This window comes from Callorhinus ursinus, unplaced genomic scaffold (assembly GCF_003265705.2).
Source record: "Callorhinus ursinus isolate GAN/ISIS: 27379988/994484 unplaced genomic scaffold, GSC_fseal_2.0 scaffold6, whole genome shotgun sequence".
NCBI lineage: Eukaryota > Metazoa > Chordata > Mammalia > Carnivora > Otariidae > Callorhinus > Callorhinus ursinus.
In genome coordinates this window covers 20,013,477-20,034,792 of record NW_027397068.1, presented here as the reverse complement: position 1 = coordinate 20,034,792, position 21,316 = coordinate 20,013,477, and the positions used below count along the sequence as shown (strand labels likewise).

At 44.2% G+C, this 21,316-nt stretch overlaps 1 protein-coding gene across 5 annotated transcripts in view; it reads left to right on the top strand.

Moving 5' to 3' along the window:
* FAXC (failed axon connections homolog, metaxin like GST domain containing) overlaps nt 1-21,316 on the top strand; it is a 76,006-nt gene that overhangs the window by 36,839 nt on the left and 17,851 nt on the right. The gene's annotated exons all lie outside the window — the stretch shown is intronic.

Genomic DNA, 21,316 nt, shown 5'->3' with positions numbered 1-21,316 from the left:
GTGATGGACTGTCAAAAAGCTAATAAAAACCTAGCCTGTTTAACACAGCGTAGTGTCTATAGATCTATCTATAAAAAGGATTGTAATACTGAAACATTAAAATCTGAGCAGTTATTAATAGTATGGGTCCCTGGGTTTTGTTTGCGATGATAATGGGAAACTAAAGTTAGTTAGAAAGGCACTTGCAATTTTCACTGCTTTCAGCGCTTTAGGTGCCTACCTGCGGGTCATTTGTGAGTAATTGGCATTTTTCTCTAGAATGATGTCATTCCATCAGTTCCCTTTGGTCACAGACATACCTAAAGAAATTATTATTACTTCAAAGTATGTTCTAAAGGGCTAAGCAGTGATCTGTGGTGTCAGGAGTTGGGAGTCCAGTGGACTAAAGTCCCTAGTTTGTAAAACAGCTTGGGACAACTAAAGGGTTTTTTTTTTTTTAAGGGTACAAAGTTAAATGACAACAAGGAGAAGGTCAAAACACTCGACTCATAATTTGCTTCTATATAGGTAAGAATGGAAATCCAAATTAGGTGAGAAGGTCACAAGAGAGCACTTCGGTATTTTCAAACAACTAAAAGACTAACAAGCAAACTAATTATTTGAGTTATTTTGTATTAGTTACACACTAAGTGTAATGTTAAGCTCTTGGGAAACAAAGATGAGTAAGAATGGTCTCTACCTTGAAGAAGCTTGTAAACCAGTAGCACTTAAGTCTCTAGGTCCAAACAATGTCCTAGGATGTGAAAAATTTTCCATGTGATCTTGGAAGTTTGAATGTAACCCTTTAGAAACAGGAAGAATAGGAACATATCAGAAAATAGAGATAGGAAATTGTCCCCATTTCCAAAAGTGGAGGGAGAGGTAGAGAGGTAGATTCTGATAATGAAATAGAAGACTAGAATGAATTATTAGATAGATGGTTAGTTTTCACAAAGAACTATCTTGGTTCATTGTGAATAAATCATACCAAAATGACTACTGTGTCTTCTTGACTTGTTGGATTTACTAATTGGATAGACCATATCTTGATTTATTCAAACCATTAGATACCATCTCTCAAGATATTCTTGTAGGCAAGATGGCTGGTTTTCAAAGGGTGCTTCCATGGGTGCATATGTTGCCACCAAGGTTCCTTAGGTGCTTTGGTGGGGAGGAGAGGAAGCCCTAGCAGGTTGGACTCTCTCCACCCCTCTTTTACCTAGAACAGCTCCCTTGTTATCTGCTTATATATTGGAAATCCGTTGCATTTTGGTTTGATAGAGAACTTTCCCTACCAAAGAAAAAAGTTTGAAAGCCCCCAGATTAACTAGTGGATTTGTGGCTGATTGAGTGACAGTATCTTTACAGTGCCGATCAACGGCTTGGTATCACTTAAAGAGAGCTCTCCAGGGACTCTGCTCTTGACTTTTCTCAGTGACCAGTTGACAATTTCAAAGGCATGCTTAGTGGTTTTTGAATGACTCTAGGTGGAAGGACAGCTTAAAAATGGGTGGGAAAATCAGGAATCAAAGCTTTGAACCTTAACAGGAAGAAACCTAATAGGGAGAAACGTCGAATTCTGTACCTAGCCTGTTTAATGCAGTGTAGTGTTTCAGCTTAAAAGTTGTTTCCTTAAGGAAACCTTTCTGGACCTTTTCTCCCAGTGTGTCAGGCAAACCTGTTCCTTGCCCCCAGGCATTTGGTGCTTTCTTCCTCAGAGCACTCCTTGCACCTTCTTTTAATGATTTGGTTTGTCTCCTCAGGTCAACTGTGCCAGGCCTGGTGTTTTCATTTCTATCTCTAGGGCGTGACTGAGTGCCCGGCACACATTAGGCATCAAGCAAGTGTTTGTTGAACAAAGAAGTTCAATGTTAAGTTCTGGGATCCATCTTTTTTTTTTTTTAAGATTTTATTTATTCATTTGAGAGAGAGAGACAGAGAGAGCACAAGCAGAGGGAGAGGGAGAGGGAGAGGGAGAAGCCGAGACTCCCTGCTGAGCTGGGAGACCAGACGTGGGGCTCGATCCCAGGACCTGGAGATCATGACCTGAGCCGAAGGCAGACGCCCAACCATCTGAGCCACCCAGGCGCCCCTGGGATCCCTCTTTTAAGGGAACTTGACCAAACTAGGGTGTGTCTAGAGAACGGTGGTTGGGAAGGTGGTTAAGTCTCAAAATAATTTCATGCAAGGAATATGAGGATCCTGGGGGAGGATGGTCTGCAGAAGTGAAGATGTATGGGTCATGTACCGGCGTTTTTTCTGACTTAGGTGTTGTGGCAGAGGATGGACATATTTGGGGAAGGGGGAGGGGAACAGAGGAGAGGGTGGGGTGTATATGTGGGGGGAATGACAACAGATTACAACTCGGGGTAAGGCAGCACTTTTTTTTTTTTTAAGATTTTTTTTTTTTGAGAGAGAGGGTGAGAGAGAGAGAGCACATGGGGGGGGGGCGGTCAGAGGGAGAAGCAGACTCCCTGCTGAGCAGGGAGCCCGATGCAGGACTCAATCCCGGAACTCCAGGATCATGACCTGAGCCGAAGGCAGTCACTTAACGAACTGAGCCACCCAGGCGCCCAAGGCAGCACTTTAAAACAGACCAGTCCTAGATGGGAAGGGTTTGTCTTGTGGAGCAGTTGTTCTTTGGGATTACTCCGAGGTGAGGTTGATGACCACCACCACCAGTCATCAACCACCATCACAGGGTGTGAGCTCTTTCACTAGAGATGGTCTTTGGTGGGTCCTTCCAGTTCTGATGGTTTCATGATTTTATAGTCACTCTCTAGAGAGGAGGGCAGAGATGTTTCCACGTTACGAAACAAGGCAGAGGCCAAAGTAGAGATCACTCGAGTTCTGGTTGGTCTCTTGGATTATGATTTATGTTAGGCTGCCGTGCCTGCCTTCGGTGGGCCCCATGCTTTAAATGATCTGTGTTTATGTCTCCAACCAACAACGGTGGGTTCCCAATAAACCTCTCTTCTAATCTTCCACTTTTTTAGAGTTATCTTGACTCAAAGGTTTTTGGACAGGGGTTTTGTTTTGTCTTGTTTTTAAGCAGGCTTGGGAATAGGCTATTTTTAATAGCTGCTCTTCCTACCCTGTTTAATTATATTATGCAAACAGCACTGCATCACAGGAGGTGTGGAGGTCTAGGCTGGGAGCCACCTGGGACACAGCAGCCACACATGGTGCCTCCCAGGGAAAGTGATGGGGGCGGCGGTGGGGCGGGGAGGAAAGCCTTCAGGACTAGACACTGGAAAAAGACGAGAAGCATTAGGTTTTTTTTTTTTTTTTAAAGGTTTTATTTGTTTTTTTGAGAGAGAGAGAGAGAGAGAGAGAGAGAGAGAGAGAGAGAGAGAGAAAAGAAACAGCATGAGAGGGAAAAGGGTCAGAGGGAGAAGCAGGCTCCCCGCTGAGCCGGGAGCCTGATGTGGGACTCGATCCCAGGACTCCGGGATCATAACCTGAGCCGAAGGCAGTCGCTTAACCCCCTGAGCCACCCAGGCGCCTGAGAAGCCTTAGGTTTTATCTACCCCATTTAGCATATGTTGAGTAACTGAACAGAGGGCAGAGGAATAAAGACATAGAAGTAATTTTGCCTGTCAATCTAGCTAGAAAGATAAACACACAGATAAAAGAAAAAAATAATAGACACTAAAAGGAATGTTTTGGAACCTCAAAGCAGTGTTTCCTGATGGGGGTTCTAAGCCCTCCAAATCACCGGCACTACCTCGCATAATGGTGGTTCTCGGCCCTGATTGCTCATTAGATCACCTCAGGGGCTTATAAAACACAGCTGCACAGGCCCTGTTGCCAGGCCAAATAATTCAGATCTCTGGGAGTGGGGTCTGGGGAAAGGTATTTTTTCAACTGAGCAGGTGATTCAAATGTGTCTGTAATGTAATATATAGGGCAGCGAGGGCGGTCGGAAGGGCTGGCCTGGGTGCTGGGAGGACTACTGGAGGGGTAAACACCATGGGAGGGACCCCAGGAGGGCACTGGGCCTCGGTCTGGGCAGGCATCAGAAGGGAGAACAATCAGAAAAAGCCAAGCCTACTTGATTTTTGTCTCGAAGGTAACCCTGGCTGGGTCTGTGGGCACATTGCTTAGCACAGGCCTGCCTTCTTTCCACGTCAAGAACCTAGTAGGTTGATTTTTCGTGTGGATAAATCTCAGATATTTAGATACATTAAAAATTTTTAATAGCATCTTTGAGATGGTATCTTACAGCACCCCCGAAAGCTAGTTATTTTACAGATGAGAAAGCCCAGCGAAGGTCAGAGAGGCGAGGGAGTGGGTCTCAGGCCGCTCAGCTAATGGTGACATTTTCTTTGGCCCTAGTACGACTTCTGTATGTTTGCATTGGTGGCTTGTTAAGATCACATGCAGGGAGAGTAATCATTTGACCTGGAAACCATAAATTCTATTTTTACCTGTACTGATTAGGTTCCAGGGAGTGCCTGAGCTTTTTACAACTTCCTCCTGGAGTCTTGTACTCACCTCCTGAAGTGGAAGTGATTTACTCTATACGTATGATCCAATAACTCTCAGTTGCTTGCAGCCCACTACTGGGCATCAACTGTTCTTTTCAGGTATCCTCTCCAGCCTAGATTTCCCGGAGGAGGAGGGAGGAATGGCTGGCCAGGGGCTGGTGGGGCCAGGCCCTGCTCATGGGGTTTGTGCCCGCATGGGAATGAGGCAGTTGGGGTCCAGATTGTGGCTTGTGCCTTTTCCATTCTCGTTGTTGCTATCTTAGTGGGTACAAATATGTTGGTTATTCATGAAAACAACAAAAAAGGACTTTTAGCACAATAAAATTAAACGCTAATGAGTACCGAGTTTTTAGAAATCTTTGTGGCTTACTTCGCAACACAGATTGGTTGGTATAATTCTGACGGAAGCACCCTGATCTCTATCCTGGGGGCATTCTGGCTGTTTCTTCCTCTGAGAGAAGTGTCTTGGGCTTTGTGTTTAAAATGTCAGGGTTCCCATTCCTGAATGATTAGAATAAAAGAATGAAAAATTCACAAGATAGCACCCTGTGGATAACAGGCTTTTTAAAATCTTCACCAGTACACGTCCTTTCCTTGTGTTGCCAGATGCGGAAGCCCTTCAGCATTTGTGTTCTGTTTGGGCCGATTTGCCTGAGGAGAGTGCCTAACTCAGGGAGGAATTAGAGATCAAGGATGACCTGATGTATCGTAATACATTAAGTCCTTGGTGAACCCAACCACACTTTTATTTATTTAAAAATTTCAATTTGTATTAAAAAAACTAATCGACATTTAAAACATTAGGAAAAAACGTAGATCTCTTTCGTCATTCTGTCACCTAACTCAGTAAGCATTTTCTATTTCCCTGCATCTTCCTCATGCATATTTTTAGGAAATAGCATTTCTGATGGACACATCTCTTTGTATTCTGTTCATTTTTTAAAGCAAGTGCTAAAATTAAATGTGCTTTACCTTTGAGGAATTATTTACTTAAAATAGACTCATAGGAGTGAAATTACTGGGTGAAAGATTATGAACGTTGTTAGGTCTGTTCTTAGGCACTGCCATGGTGTTTTCCAAAAGAGAAGCACAGATTTACGAAGTGACCAGTAAAAGACTGAGGTACCAGTTTCACTGAAGGCTTACCAGTAACCATTCTGAACACTAAAAAAAAAAAAAAATCATTTACCACTTTATTTTATTCATTATAAACTGTTATCTTCAGGTTAGTCTGTATTCTGATTCTTTAATCACCTGTAAGAAATATTTTTTCCTTTTTATTTTTCCTGTTTCTTATGTGAATCAGCTGTTCCAATTCTTTTGTCCACTTTTCACGTGAATTTGAGGTTTTCTTTAAAATGTAATTGGTCTATTTATATCTCACAGATCTACTCTCAGTGATGTCTGAGGCAAATATTTTCCCAATCTCACTTGGAATCTTAACGGTGTGTGCAGATGGACAGTCTGATTCATTCATTCATCGTCCCTCCAGACCCCGCTGTAGGCATCCACAGCGCTTGTGTGGGAGTTTGTCCAACACCTCCTAGCCTTGAACCCAGCCCTGCAGGGACCTCTGCTCCTTCCACTGAGCTGCCTGCCTTCTCCCCGAGGCCGGCTCCAGACTCCGAGGGCACCTGGGGCTGCTGACTTCTGACCAGGACCTCAGAGCCTGCTGGAGCACCCCGCGTAGCCCACCTCACTCCCATACTTGATCACTGACTGCCTCCCAACCTCCGGCTCCTTTCTCTGTCACCTTCTCCCCACCCCACCATTTTGTTAGCCCCCCTTCCCCTACTTACTTCACTGTCCCTCGGCCTAGCCTGAGATCCGTCATGGAAGCTACTCTGATCTCCAGCATCCCCCATTTGCTCACCTTCCCCACGCAGCAGTGCTCCAGGTGGCCTGGTCAGCCTCACTCCGTGGAGGCCCGGCCCCTCCCTTCCTTCTTCAGGAGTTTAAGTTCAAATTCTTTCCTCTCTTCAACCTTTATTTCTTTACAGATTCCTCCTACTTACCATATACGTCTCTCCCTCCCTTAAAAACAGCACTCCAGTTCCGTCCTGCCTCTTACCTTCCCTTCACACAGCTTGTCTGCGAAGCGATAACCATCACACTCACCCCCCATTTGCTTCTTGCACCGCTGCACCCGGACTCCTAGCCCCCGCCCCACAATTGCTCTTGAAAGGGTAAATAACAACCTGCCTGCTCACCAGATCTACTTAAAGGCCTTATTTTTATGTCCGTTTTTTATTTTGACCCTTTGGAAGTGGGAAACGTCTACCTGAGGGAGAGACTCTGAGGAATCTCTCCTGCCTGCTGTAGGCTTAAGGGACATGGGGTTTCTTGGGTGTGTTGAAGAACAAAGGATTGGGGTGCTTGGCTGGTGCAGTTGGTTAAGCGACCAATTCTTGGTTTTGGGCTCAGGGCATGATCTCAGGGTCCTGGGATCCAGCCCTGCCTTGGGCTCCGTGGTCAGCCTCCTGGAGATTCTCTCTCCCTCTCCCTGCCCCTTGACTCTCCCCCTGTGCTCGAGTTCACGCTTGTTCTCCTCTCTCTTTCTCAAATAAATAACTTTAAAATAAATAAATAAATAAAATCTTAAAAAAAAAAAAAGAACAAAGGATTCAGCCTTTCTCTTTCTCTGGAGGCTTCATTTTTCCATTTTCAACTCCACAGATGCCCAGGTGCCCCCTGAGGAGGCATTAGTCTCTTGCTGTTTCAGGTGGTGCCCCTGTTTTTGACTCTAACCTACCAACACATGCAGGCACTTCATTTTTATTAACTCATTAGTGCTCACAATGACCTTTTTTTTCCGTGAAGAAATTTAGGCACAAAGAGATACCTTCTCAAGGAACACCCCAGCTAGTAAATGGTGGAGCTTAGACTTGAACTAAGCGGTCTGGGAGAATCCAGAAGTCCTTGCTGAACATGTTTTTAGCCTTTATCTTACTTATCAGATCTGTCTGACCCTTCTTTCCTGCTTTTCCTCTGCAGGTTCCTTAAATACTGATGGGGAAGGGAATGAGAAGTTCTTTTCTGTCCTTTACATTCTTCTAGTTGGACTAAAAATTAAATTTACTAAGATTAACAGGAGAAAAAAAAACAGTTTTATTACATGTGCAGAGAGGCCCAATAATGAAATTGAGAACGAAAAAAATGACCAAGGCAAGCAGTTTTTATATTTTTTAGATGAAAAGACAATAAATCTGTGAGGAACTGATAGGAAAAAGAACACTTTGGGCGCTTCAGTTAGTAAGGAATTCTAAACAGAATTTTGGCTGGGGTAGTAAATTAGTAAAAAGTAACATGGGTTGTTTATATAACCTTCTCAGCTCTAAATCTCCCGTCTCTGGGGGTAAGATCGTCTCTTTAGCTCCTGGTACAGGGAGGATGCCTTCCACGTGGCAGATTCATTTCCTGTTTTCAGGGGGACGGGAGGGGCTGAGTGTGCTTGCACAGGCAGTCTCTAGGTCACTTTTATACAAAATAATCAATATGCCAAAGCGGCACGTTTTGGGGCAGCCTGCTCTTGGTCCCTGCAAGGGTTCCTAGGATTCCATCCCCCACCCTCCCGAGTCCAGCTCCTTTCTGTATCTTCACTTAGATGTCCCACAGCCGCCTCAGATTCAGCACATCCTGAAAGAACTGACGCTCCCAGGAGACCAACACGCCTTCCCGTGACCTCTCTGTGAATGGCTTTATCATCCATTCAGTTATTCAGGTTGGATGCTAAAAAGTCATTCTAGATTTCTCCTTTTCCAGGAGATCCTCCAGATCTTTGCTTTGCTAGACCCTCTTTGACATTCATATCTCTGACTAAATATCACCTCCACAGAGAGGCCTTCCCTGACTGACATAGCTGTTTAATGTAGCTGTCAGTCACCCGCTATCACAGAACCTTACTTTAGTTCTCTGCGAGATACTTATCACTTATTGATTGATTTGTTTATCATCGCTCCATGTGAAGTAAACACCACGAGAGCAGTGACCTTGTCTGTTCTGTTAGTCCCTGTATCCCAAGCATCCAGAGCTGTCTTGCGTATCATCAGAATGATATTGACAAGAGCTGACATATAGGGAGCATTGCCAATGTGCTTAAGCAAATAGTAATACAATATATAATACTTACCCTCATATGGTAATCCCTACTTTCATAATAATATACATAATGTATATTCTACATTGATTATATAAATAACATATATATGATATAAAGTATTTATGATATATAATATGGTATGTACACATATATGTGTATGTGTGTGTGTGTGTGTGTGTATCCTCACAGTAATAACAATACCTATGCTCGGATGATTTTGGTGAGAATTAAATGAGGCAGGAACTATTCTCATTAATTTTCACCAACGTATATGAGTGTAGGGATATTGTTATTACTATCAGTAGTATTCTGCCTGGTTTGTTGGTGAGGAAACTGAGGTGTGTAGTGGTTAACTAACTGACCTAAGACCACAGAGCTAATACGCGGTGGGGTCAGGCTTGGACCCTGGCGTCGGGCTCTTGAGCTGGAGGCTCTATCAGCGATCGCTGAAGGATTGGCTATACCTCGTCACCGGGGTGCCCCAAGTCCCTTCATCTCCTATCCTTTCTGCCCCACAGCCGGAGGAGGGGCTCCCAACGTCTCTCTCGCCTGGATTTTGCCACAGCTTCTTAGCCGATGACCCACCCTCTAGGTTTGCTTTTTAATTCTACTAGTGTTTAATCTGAAATGCAAATCAGAACTGGAGGCTCCTGATCTTGTAGACTAAAATCCAAACTCCCTTTCTCTACAGCCTCAATTCTGCTCACATCTCTATCCCCTTCCCACTTCTCCCTCTCATGCACATCTGTTTTTCCCACACCAAGTGACCCTGCGATTGCTGCAGCACACAATTTCGTGCCTTCGCATGGGCTGTTTCCCTTGCCTTGCTTCATCCCACAGATTCTCAAGTTTTATTTCTACTTAGGAACTTTCTTAATGTTCTCCTCAATCTCCTCCAGCCCATGGGGCTCCCTACATTGGGTGTCTCATCTCTCCTGTTTCATTTTGTGCAGACTTACATCATGGAAATCCTATATCGAACTTATCTAGGCTCCTCCTCTGCCCCCGACCCCCCCCGAACTTTCCCCTGTCCTTGCCTGAGAACATTATTATTTTGAAGGAATTGGCTGACTGGCTTCCCTCTGACCCTGGTATCCAACAGAAGGCCCGGTAAATAATAGGCACGCTGTAACTGTTGGCTGAGTGAATACTAACTTCCAAAAGGAATTTGAGGCAATCCACAGATAAGAGAGGGCATAGTCAACAGTAATATAAAACTTTCAGAAACCAAGTGAAAAAATCATGTTCTTCGAATGAGTTTATTCCTGGAATTGGGCACACTTTATCTTTGAGTTTTTTGGCTACCGAGATAAAAAGGGGAACTTGAACTCACGACCCTGAGATCAAGAGTTGTAATACCTACGAATTGAGCCAGCCAGGTGCCCCTTATAGACAGTGTTTTTGAATGTAAACATTTGTCAGTTTTCCTTAATAAAAGCTCAAGGTTTAGCACTGAATTGCTGTTCCGAAGGCACTTTTCTGGGGACTACTTTAATATGGTTCCTGTATTTTTCTGATACAATTTATTATGGGGGTGGAGCTTGGAGAGCCTAGAGGTTTTAGTAACTCTACAACCGTAGCACAGGAACCTCAGAGACACACCTTTTAATGTAAGTTAGTTTTAGGGGGAGAAGTTGAGGGCAAACTTCAGCTAGTTCTGAGTCAGCTATTTTACATTTAATTCTGTGGTGACTATAGCTCTTCCATGTTGTTGTTTAAAGAGGGTTCTTTCTGCATTAGAAACCAGGTGGTCCAGGCTTGGATGTTCTCTCATGAAAACTTAAGGACCTGACTTGTTGGGCTGCCCGGTTAGAAGGCCGTCTTGTCTCCACGGAGCAGTGAGCTATAGCTGTCTGGCACAGGGCCGAAATACCTCAACTACCTATACAACACCTTGGTTGAGCCCCAGAGTTCTAGATCCTAGAGTTCTGTGCCATCAGATATGGGAGGGATGACTCTGGTCCAAAAGATTTAAGGCAAGGTATTATAAAATACTTGTCATTCACTGAAAAATATATTTACTGGGTACCTACTGTGTGCAGGGCACTGGACTGGGTACTGGGGGGTACTGCGTTAGCACTCGAGTGGGGCTCATTGTCTAGAATGATTTCATTCTTCACTGAGTTCACAACCTAGACAAAGTCACAAGGAACCATTCCAGTGATACAGTCAGGGCCCCGAGGTACCAAATAAGCCCCCAGGTAGCTGAGCTCATTCACCTGGTAGATGAGGGGGGGTTAGTATTGTCCATTTAAACATTGAGGGACATCTGCCAAATGTTATAATTTAACATCAGATTTAGCTTAGTTGATGCAGTTTGGCCCCTTGATCCATTGTTGGTGAACAAGATCATGTGGTTTTGATTTTGTTTTTTATTGGGAAATTTTCAAACACCCAGAAAAGTACAATAGTAGTCCAATGAATAGCTTCATTATCATCACCTTGATTTCGTAGTTGTTAATGTTTTGTCATATTTGCTTCAGATGTTTTTTTTTCTTTTTTGGTGTGCGTTTTAGAATAAATTACAGATATCATGACATTTAACCTCCAGACACGTTTGGATGTAGCTCCAATAGATGGCTTCTGTAGTAGGCAGCCTCCAAGATGGCCCACAGTGTTCCCTGCCTCCTGGTGTTCATCCTCTTGTGTAATCTCCTCCCTGAGTGTAAGCTGGATTTATTGATTTGTTACCAACAAATAGGATATGGCAAAAGCAATGGGATACCCTTTCCAAGATGAGGTTGTAAAAAGACTGTGGCTTCCATCTTGGGCATCCTCTCTCTCCTCCTCTCGCTCTCAGCTGCTTGCTTTGACGGAAGCCAGCACTGCTGTGAGCTGCCCTATACAGAGGTCCATGTGGCAGAGGATGACTGTCTCTGGTCAAGAGCCAGCGAGCACCTGAGGCCTGTTGGCAGCCATGTGAGTGAGTCTGGAAACACTCTCCCTGAGTCAAGCCTTGAGGTAACTGTAACCCTGCATAACTTCTCGATTAAATCCTGTGAGAGACCCTGAGCTAGAGGCACCCAGCTAAGGGCCTGGATTCCTGACCCACAGAAACTGTGAGATAATAAATGGTTGTTGTTTTAAACCGCTAAGTTTTGGGGTAATTTTGTATTCGGCAATAATAAGTACACGTACATAGCTCCAATCCTGTTAATCCTGGTAGGAGATTAACAACTGACTGATAACTCAGCTGCTGCTGAGTTGTGAGGAGTGAGGCCAGGCTGTCAGCAGAGGAAAGAGTGTTTATCCTGCGGTGGTGGGTGGCAGGCATCGGGTCTCAGTTGCCTCAAGTTATTTAAATAAAAGGTTTTACATCTTTTAGAAGTAGAGTCTTATCTTTCTCTCTCTCAAGATACTATTATTATTGCCCATTCTGATTTTTAAAGGCTTATTTTCATCTTGGCTCTGAAGAAATCTGTATCTATGCCAAAGTAATAGAGCTTGGCGCGTAGGAGGTTTCTGTCTCTGGATTCAGTGATCTTTGAGAAAGCAGTCTGCTCTGAGGAGAGCGCTGTGTGGCATGTTTTAACCCGTTTAATGGTCAGGATACATGGACAAAAGCATTCAGTATAGGAGTAATGGCTCTCCTATAAAGTAGGATAAAGACTCAGTCCTGCACTGAGCATCAACAGAATTTTGATGTGATGTTTAGCACATGTGTAGGAGTTTGTTTGTTTGCTTGTTTATAGAGAGGGGGATTGGAGGGGCAGAGGGAAAAGGAGAGCGAGAACCTCAAGCAGGCTCCACGGCCATCGTGGAGCCCAGTGCAGGTCTTGATCTCAGGACCCTGAGATCATGACCTGAGCTGAAATCAAGAGTCAGACGAGCCACCCAGGTGCCCCAGGATTCCCATTTTTAAAGCTAAAGTCTAGTAATTTGATTTCCCCCCAAGGGATCTGTGCCTACTGAGTGAATCTGAGTAAGATCCATCACACTGGGCCTGCCTTAAACGGTTCTGGTGGTTAAAGATCTTTACCCGGTTTTGGTGCTTGCTCTGATATTTGAAAAATGGTTGAGGATCTTGGGTTCCAACTAAGGTGAAGCCTGAGATCCATAAAATGAATAAAAGTTCTTCAGGATTGTGGAGTCTGTTTCCATGGCCCTGATGGCCAAACACAAAACCTCCCATGGGAATGAATCTATTACTAGTCAGCTTTCTTAAAAGGAGAAGTTCCTTACAGAAGGATTTGAACTTAAATTTCGATGTGACATCGAGTTCTGCCTGATAACGTTGTTTCATTAACCAAACCAGAATGTGGGAGCTACCAGATAGTCTTTATTGAATAAAGGGATGAAGCAACTGGCTCGTTTGCCCAAATACAGGGCAGCCAAGGCTGAAATGAAAATAAGGGGAAAGCCTCTCCTGGGACGTAGTATGAGTTGAGTGATCTATATTCTTTACCCTCAGAAGGTCTACTTGGGAAGGGGAGATTGGGGAGACTTTTATACCCCTCAGATCTCAGTCCGGTGTGTAGTCAGACTCCGAAGCAACAATATTGCACCAACTTCAAGGAGAGAGAAATAAGGCCAGTCATCCGTGAGTCGGTAACATTACGTCACTGTTAGAGATTTAGTTGTAGTGCGTTCTGACTTCCAGGAGCTGCTGTTTGTTGCTAGGAAATGAGAATGTGAGTCTGAGCAGGCATTTGCCTCCTCCTGAGGAATACTTTCCTAATCCAGATTTCCCACATGTGGAGTTTTTCCGTAACTGGTGCCGATACGTCATCCCAGTGTTCTAAAGTTATAGTATATATATAGCCCACGGAGGCTTTGGGTGTGTGGAGGTCAGAAGGCGCTCAGACACATCAGGAGGGCTGAAGTACCGAAGAGCAAGCACGGCTTCTTCCTTGTCGTGGGGAAGGGATGTGCTTCCTGTCTCATCCCAGGGAATCTGAAGAGCTGGGACATCAGCAAAGAGGAAGAGGAAGTGAGGTGATTGGTTTTGGTCCGTGGGGACAGGGTCAAGATAGTTCATACGAGCTGAGAAAAATTCTTTCTGTGGGTTCTTTCAGAAAATCCTACAGAAGATTGCAGAAGTATCTGGTTGCTTTCCAAAAATTAAATCTGAAGAGGGATTAAATGTAGGTGCTGCTTCTGGTGTGTCTCCCGATGGTTAATAACCTCACATATAAGATAGCAACCCATTTCCCCCCCGGTAATTGAAAGACTCACATACACAGCAATTTTAGAATATGCTGGGAATATGAACAGGAGCTCTTTAAAGGAACTGGCCTGACAAAAAGTGTCTGATCGGGAGTGTAAGAAAGAATAGAAAGTAGAGTAGAACTATCTAACCACAGAATAGTCTGTCCTGCCCAAGAAGTGATAGAGATGTCTCTAGCGGGGTTAGGGCTGGGAAATATGGGGTAGGGAAGTGGGAGAAAGGATTTCTACCCTGGGAGAGATCTTGGACTGGTTCTGTGCACAGTCAGTACTTGTGCTCATTACTGGTGATGAGTAGAAGATCATCTCGTCTAATGTTAAAATAGCACTTCTAGTTTGCAAAGTACTCTCACATTATTCTATCTTCTAATACTTACAGTAGCTCTCCATTTTAAGAAAGGACAGAGATCACACATAATTAAAGCTATTATCACCTAATTGACAGTTTCTACTGTGATAGGTACCCGACGGACAGAAAAGTAAAACTGAGGGTTATTTGCCATCAAAGAGCTGAAAAACTACTTGAGGAGATAGCACATACACACAAATCAGACTAAGAGATATCATGTGTGAATTACTTAATGGTGAGCTAGATTGGTGGTTCTCAAAGGGTGGTCCCTGGACCAGCAACATCAGCATTATCTGGGATCTGTTAGAAATGCAATTTTTTTTTTTTTTAAATTAGTCTCTATGCTCAGCATGGAGCCCAGTGCAGGACTTGAACTCACAACCCTGAGATCAAGACTTGAGTACAAGACTTAAGTTGAGTACAAGACTTGAGTTGAGTACAAGACCCGAGTTGAGATCAAGACCCAAGCTGAGATCAACACCTGAGTTGAGATCAAGAGTTGGATGCTTAACCAACTGAGCCCCCCAGGTGCCCCATAGAAATGCATTCTTGAGTCCCACTCCATACCTGCTGAATCAGAAATTCCTGGTGGGGGTATCAGTCAGTGTTTTTAAAAAGGCCTCCAAATGATTATGATGCATGCTCTAATTTAAGATCGCTGATCTAGTCTAGACCAATACTTCTCCAACTCTGGCATGATAGAATATCATGATATCAGAAGATAGAATAATGTGAGAGGCACCTGGAACAGTGCTATTTTTTAAAAATTTTTTCAAGTTTTTATTTAAATTTAGTTAGTTAACATAGATAGTAAAATTGCACCTGAAACAGTGCTATTTGAAATATGGGCCAAGAACTGCAGGCTCTCCAGGTGATTTTTATGGACCTGAAAGCTTGTTAAAACACAGATTTTCTAGTCCTACTCGCAGACATTCTAATTTAGTAGATGGGACCTGAGACTCTGTGATGCTGAGGGGCTCAGACCGTTCTCCGAGTAACTGTGCTCTAAGCGGTTGTGTCTCTAGGGTTTAGTAGAGGAGTGGCCAGTGAGATGGACTTGTGCACCAGGTCTGTGTGGGTGGTCTTCACAGAGTGGAGGAGGGAGGGCCTGATCTGAGCCGGATGGGAAGATTTAGGTTGGGTAAGAGGAAGTTTATTTGAGGCCAGGGGGAATGGGATGAGCACTCAGCATGTTTGACTGAAGTAGAGCGTTCATGCTAGCTAGACCTCGGCTCGTCCTGCCTGGGATTGGGGCAAGTTAGCAACTGTCCGCTCTCAAATCCTCCCCAAGGAGAGAAGGCTGAGAGCCAGGCAGCAGGCAAACAGCCTAGGACCGGGAGTACTTTCTTAGTTGTGCTGTTATATGGTCCTACCCTCTAAGTGGGACTTTTAAGACCTGTTACTGCTCTCTTCTTTTCTCGTCTTCCCTTGGTTCCCCTGCTCACCAAGCCTGGCGTGCTTGAACTCTACAGCTTGTTCTCTCAGTTTGGCCTGAATCTTCAGGCTTGGATTCTGATCATTCCTCTCAGACTCCATGTTGATTTAGTTCGCCCTGGACAACTGTGTGGCTTTGCTTTCCATATTCACCCTTCCCCCTCCTCTCCCACCCATCACCTCAGTCAGTCCTTAGTGGGGGTGAGGAAGCTGGCCAACATGCTCTGTCTTCTTCCAGATACTGTCATCTGTGTTGTGTTCTGGTGTCTCCTGGTCAGCTCTGTGTTGCTGTCCATGACAAGAGAAGCAGAAGATAGTGTGGCAAGAGCCAGCTCAGGCTTGGAGGTCAGGTTAAGCAGCCTTGGATTAATGGGGTCACTTAAGATTTTGACCAGTGATCTTGTAAAACCCAATCACAGCTCAAGTCTGAGGTACAAAGAGCAAATATCCTTTAGGGCTCCGGAACATTTTTGTTATCCTTGACTTAGCACTCCCCACTCAGTCTGTGGTCATCCTTGGGTGCCCCAGTGGTTACTGCATCTGCATCATGGCTTTTTCCATGGAGAAGAGCTGCCCACACCACCCAAGAGAGGTAGGATCAGCTTCTAGGAACACCGAGGACCAGCTAGTATTCCCTAGCCCTTGGTGGAGCCAACTCTTACTGCCCCTGCCGTGGGCTCTTCTCCGTGGCCCCTCTCCCCTGGCTGTTTGGTCACTGTCCTTGCATGTCCTCACTGGTCTCTGCTCCCTACTGGCCACTTGAAGATCCAGGCATGGAGTTCCGTGAAATCACCGTGGGCACCTGAAGTCACCCTGCCTTCACTGGCTGGATGTACTCCACACCCTCTTGTGGTGTGGGCTCGCCCTCACAGTCAGGAGGGCTCTGCACCCTCATGGAGGTTTTCCAGATGCTTGGAAGCTGGCCTCTGGTGGAGCATCCCTCAGGGAGTCTGATATCCCTCACCTCCCAGGATTTCTGCTATTTTCAACCTTCGTTTGCGCTCACCAGTGGTTCTGGTCCACACTCCCAACCTGGAGGCTGGCAGGGAGTCCCAGGTGCTCAGGTAGCTCTGAGCTGCTTCTCTCCCTTCCTACAGAAGCCAGTGGGAATAGTTTACCTACTGAAAATGAAGCTTGAGTTGCCTCATCCTCCAAGCCTGTTCCTGCAGTGCCCTTCAAAAATGCCCTTAGTGTTTTGTTTTTGCAACGTCTGGCCGCAAGATCTGGAACCACTTGGTGAAAGCTGGGAGTGCTGCAGTCTTGAGACCTTAGCTCGGCTGCTTTGTCTCTAAGCAGAGTCCGATCTAAATTCAATTTCCCTCTAAAATTACTTCCTGCCAATGTCCAAAAGGCCAAAGCTAGGACAATTTGAGCGATAAAAATATATAACGAAAGTACTGGATTATAAACCATAGAATAAAATAAGTATTGATGAATACATACTTACATAAATAAATAATTGAATACATTAGTAAATGGGGGATGTAGGAATAGTAGGATTCTAATCAATGCATGTAGAAGGAGTGAGAAAAATAGAAAATCCTGACGAGGCAAACATCATAGTAATAATGGTTTCAGAAAACATCCACCAGTGGATATTGAAGTCAGTGGGCCAGAGTTTTCAGGGAAACATGATACTTATACTGTTTCCAAAGATCTCACCCAAGATTATTAGTTGCAAAGGAAAATTAGTACCACTACAGCGAAGAAACCTCGCGGGCACCACCTTTACCACATAGTCAAGGTTAACATCACCAGTGATAAGACACATGGACATTATGGACCCTCTGATAGGATGCCCTAAGAAGGTATATTAGTCAGGTTTCTTAAGAGAAACAGACCAATAGAATGTATGTAAATATATATGTGTATATTCGGGGTGTATGTATTTAGTATAAAAATGTATAAGGAATTGGCTCCTGCAGTTAGAGAGGCTGACATGTCACAGGATCTGCAGGGTGAGTCCACACGCTGGAGACCCAGGAGAGCTGAGGGTGTGGTTCCAGTCCAAAGGCTCAACACCCAGGAAGAGCTGATGTTTTAGCTTGAGTCCAAGGGCAGGAAAAAGCCCATGTTCCTCTTTCAAGGCAGAAGGAATTCTCCCTTACTCTCTGGAGAGTCAGCCCCCCCCCCCCGCTTTTTTTAAGGCCTTCAACTAATTGGATGAGGCCCACCCACATCAGAGAGGGTAATCTGCAATACTCAGTCTGCCACTTAAATGTTAACCTCATCCAAAGCACCTTCACAAAAACACCCAGAATTATGTTTGGCCAAATAACTTAGCACTCCATGGCCAGTCACATGGACACATAAAATTAGCCATCACAGAAGGTGACATTATGACTTCCATGGTATTCTTGCCAAAAATGCATGACCTGATCTAATCATAAAAAAACTTTAGGCAAACTCAAATTGATGAACGTCGTACAAAATAACCAACCAGTATTCTTTAAAAAGTGTCAGGGTTATGCAAGACAAGAAGAGACTGAGGAATTTTCAGATTGGAGGGTAAGGATACATGACACCTACAAGCAATGCGGGATCCTAGATTGGATCCTGCAACACAAAAGAGCATTAGTTGAAAAACTAATAAAATGTGAATAAAATGTGAAAATGAATAAAAATAGTGCAGTTAATAGTATTGTATTAATGTTAATTTCTTAGTTTGATACATGGACTGTGATAGTATAAGATGTTGATATTGGCAGAAGCCGATTGAGGGGTATACAGGAGCTCTGCTATTTTTGCAACTTTTCTGTAAGTATAAGATCCTTTCAAAATAAAATTTTTAAAAAGCTTCCCGCCATTTGGTCCTTGAGGACTTTTCAATAACAGTATATTTTGATATTCTTGAAATTTATCCCTGTTGTGTGTGTATACACTTGTGATTTTGTATCTACCATTCAACATTTTCCACAAATGCTAAATTCCATCAGTTTTTTTGGAAGCACCTTTTAAAAAGCCCTAGACTTCTTTTCTTTCTTTCTTTTTTTTTTTTTTCCTGCATTCCGTACTTCTTCCTCTCTAAAGCATTGTTTTTGGTAAATGATCACAGCTCAACCCTCCAGGGGTTGTTTATCTCTGAGATGATGACCTGAGGGGCCTATTACACAGAGCAAGGAGCCTGAGGCTGGAGGTCGGAAGACCTGGGAGCCAGCCTTCTTAGTCCGGTTCTATTACTAACTAAATCCATGAATTTTCAGTGTTAATGTTCTGATGCCAAATGGGAAATTCGGGTTGAATATTGTATGCATAGTTGATGTATGTATTCACATGATTACATTTTTTTTTAAAGATTTTATTCATTTATTTGTCAGGGAGAGAGAGTGCACAAGCAGGGAGAGGGGCAGAGGGAGAAGCAGGCTCCCCATTGAGCAAGGAGCCTGATGCCGGACTCGATCCCAGGACCCTGAGATCGTGACCTGAGCCGAAGGCAGCCCCCTAACTGAGCCACCCAGGTGTCCCCAAATGATTACATTTTTAATTATTTTTTTTTCTTTTTATCAAGGTCCCAGGTGCTCTATATTTAGGTTCCCAAGTTTTTGTTTTGTTTTTTTATCCATATGTAATTTTTCCTCTTGCCACCAAAGTCTTTGGGTTCTACAAAGACTCAGTTTACACACTTCATTCTGGCATTTCCCTTAGACAATCCCTCTCCCTCTTTCTCTTTTTAAATCAAATTAAGATCAACATTTTCTTTTTTTTTTTCCTTTTGAGCAGGAAGCCCCTGCAGCTGTCCTCTGTCTTGTTTTTCTTCTCTCTGAAACTGTGCGGCCCTTCTCAACAGTTGTCCCTAAAACTATCCCAGTGGGCTTCTGTATTGTGGGCTTCCTTAGGTTTGGGCCTTGTCTGGGCTGAGCCCTGGCACAGTCCTATAGGGATCACTGGCTGGCACGCCCCTCCTGCCCTCTCAGGATGGCACAAGAGCTCTGGGTCAGGGTCCCCCGGCCAACCTGCCTCACTATTGCCAGCCCTAAGGCCAAGGCATGGAGCCAGCAGGGTGCATTAAGAAATAATGGACACTTTTTTTTTTTAAGATTTTATTTATTTATTTGAGAGAGAGAGAGTAGAGAGTGGTGGGAAGGAGCAGAAAGGGAGGGAGAGGGTAGAGAGAGAATCTTTTTTTTTTTTTTAAAGATTTTATTAGCGAGAGTGTGCATGCATGTGCATGAGTGTGGGGAGGGCCAGAGGGAGAAGCAGACTCCCCGCTGAGCAGGGAGCCTGATGCAGGGCTCGATCCTAGGACCCTGAGATCATGACCTGAGCCGAAGGCAGATGCTTAAGGTGCCCCAGAGAGAGAGAATCTTGAGCAGACTCTGCACTCAGCACAGCGCCTGAGGCGGAGCTCAGTCTCATGACCTTGAGATCATGACCTGTGCAGAAACCAAGAGTCAGACACTTAACCAACTGAGCCATCCAGGCACCCCAAGAAAATAACTGACACTCTTGAGACAAATGATTTACCCAGGCTTGCTTTTTTATTTTTGTCCAGGTATGGACAACTTGCTTGTCCTTACCTGAGTAGATAGTTTGGTTAGGTTCAGCATATTGTAGGGAATTCCTTGGTCCCTGTAGAATATAGAATAGAAATGACTTTTTTTAAAGGTAATCTCCAGTTCCATTTGTTGTTGTTTTTTTGTTGTTTTCAACTTATTTTTAAAATTGAGATATAATTGACATAAAACATTATGTAAGTTTAAGGTGCACAAAATGTTGATTTGATACATTTCCATATGCTGGTATTGTGCTGTGTTGGTCGTTAACTGGCATCCCCAACTCCAGCCATTTCTCCTAGCTTGTTTGTACACAGTCATCAGATACTTAATTTTGTCAGCTTGCCACTCAAGAACAGTGAAATGGGTAGATATTTTGAGAGTACAGCCTTTAGAATCATGCCTGGTATGTAGTAAACATTGCATTAGAGTTTGCTTTATAAAAATAAGAAATTATTCTTACTTTCAAAGAACTTACCATTTAGCTGAAAAGATAAAATGCACAAACAAGCAAAAACCAACCAGCACGTAGCACAGTATGGAGACTGGGCTACAAGAGGCAAGACCTCTCTGCTGTGTGCTCTCCTAAGTCACCTCACTTACTCGCTGAAACAGCCAGCAATTCCTCCCATTTTATGGTTCAAGGAATTGAGGTTAGTAGGCATAAAAGGCCTTACGGTTCTACAAGGTTCTATGTGTAATAGCGGCATTTGAACACAGGGCTGTCTGAACTGAGACTCCCTTACCACCAGATAGAATAGACAGAGAGAGCTTTGGAACGAGGCTCATGCTGGATCTCGAAGGATGGATAGAATTTACCAGATGAGAGAAGTGGGGAGCACATACAGGGTGTGGGGGGCAGGGAAAGGGGTGGGCGCAGCCTGGGCAAAGATGTGAGCTTGGGAAGCATGAAGTGTGCTGGGGAATGGGAGTGTTCCCCAGGTTTGCTAGAGTAAGGGAGGAGCGACAGAGAAAGCCGGAACATGGGTTGGAGGCAGAGCATAATGAGCCTTGAATTCCGAGTTTGGACTTTCTTTCCTAACCCATTTCATAGCCCATTGATGGTATTTGTGGGAAGGGGAGTGACATGGTGAAAAGAGCACTGTAGTGATTTAAGTCAGGTGGGATACGGAATGGGCTGGAGAAACAGAGGGGCTGCTATCATGAAAGCTAATGCTTGAGGTTCCAACATATGGTGCTAAGTGCTTCATGTGCATGATGCCGTTCATCCTCATGATAGCCCTGAGAAGTGAGCACCGTTAATATCATCCTCATTTTCCAGATGGGCAGACTGAGGCTCTGAGAG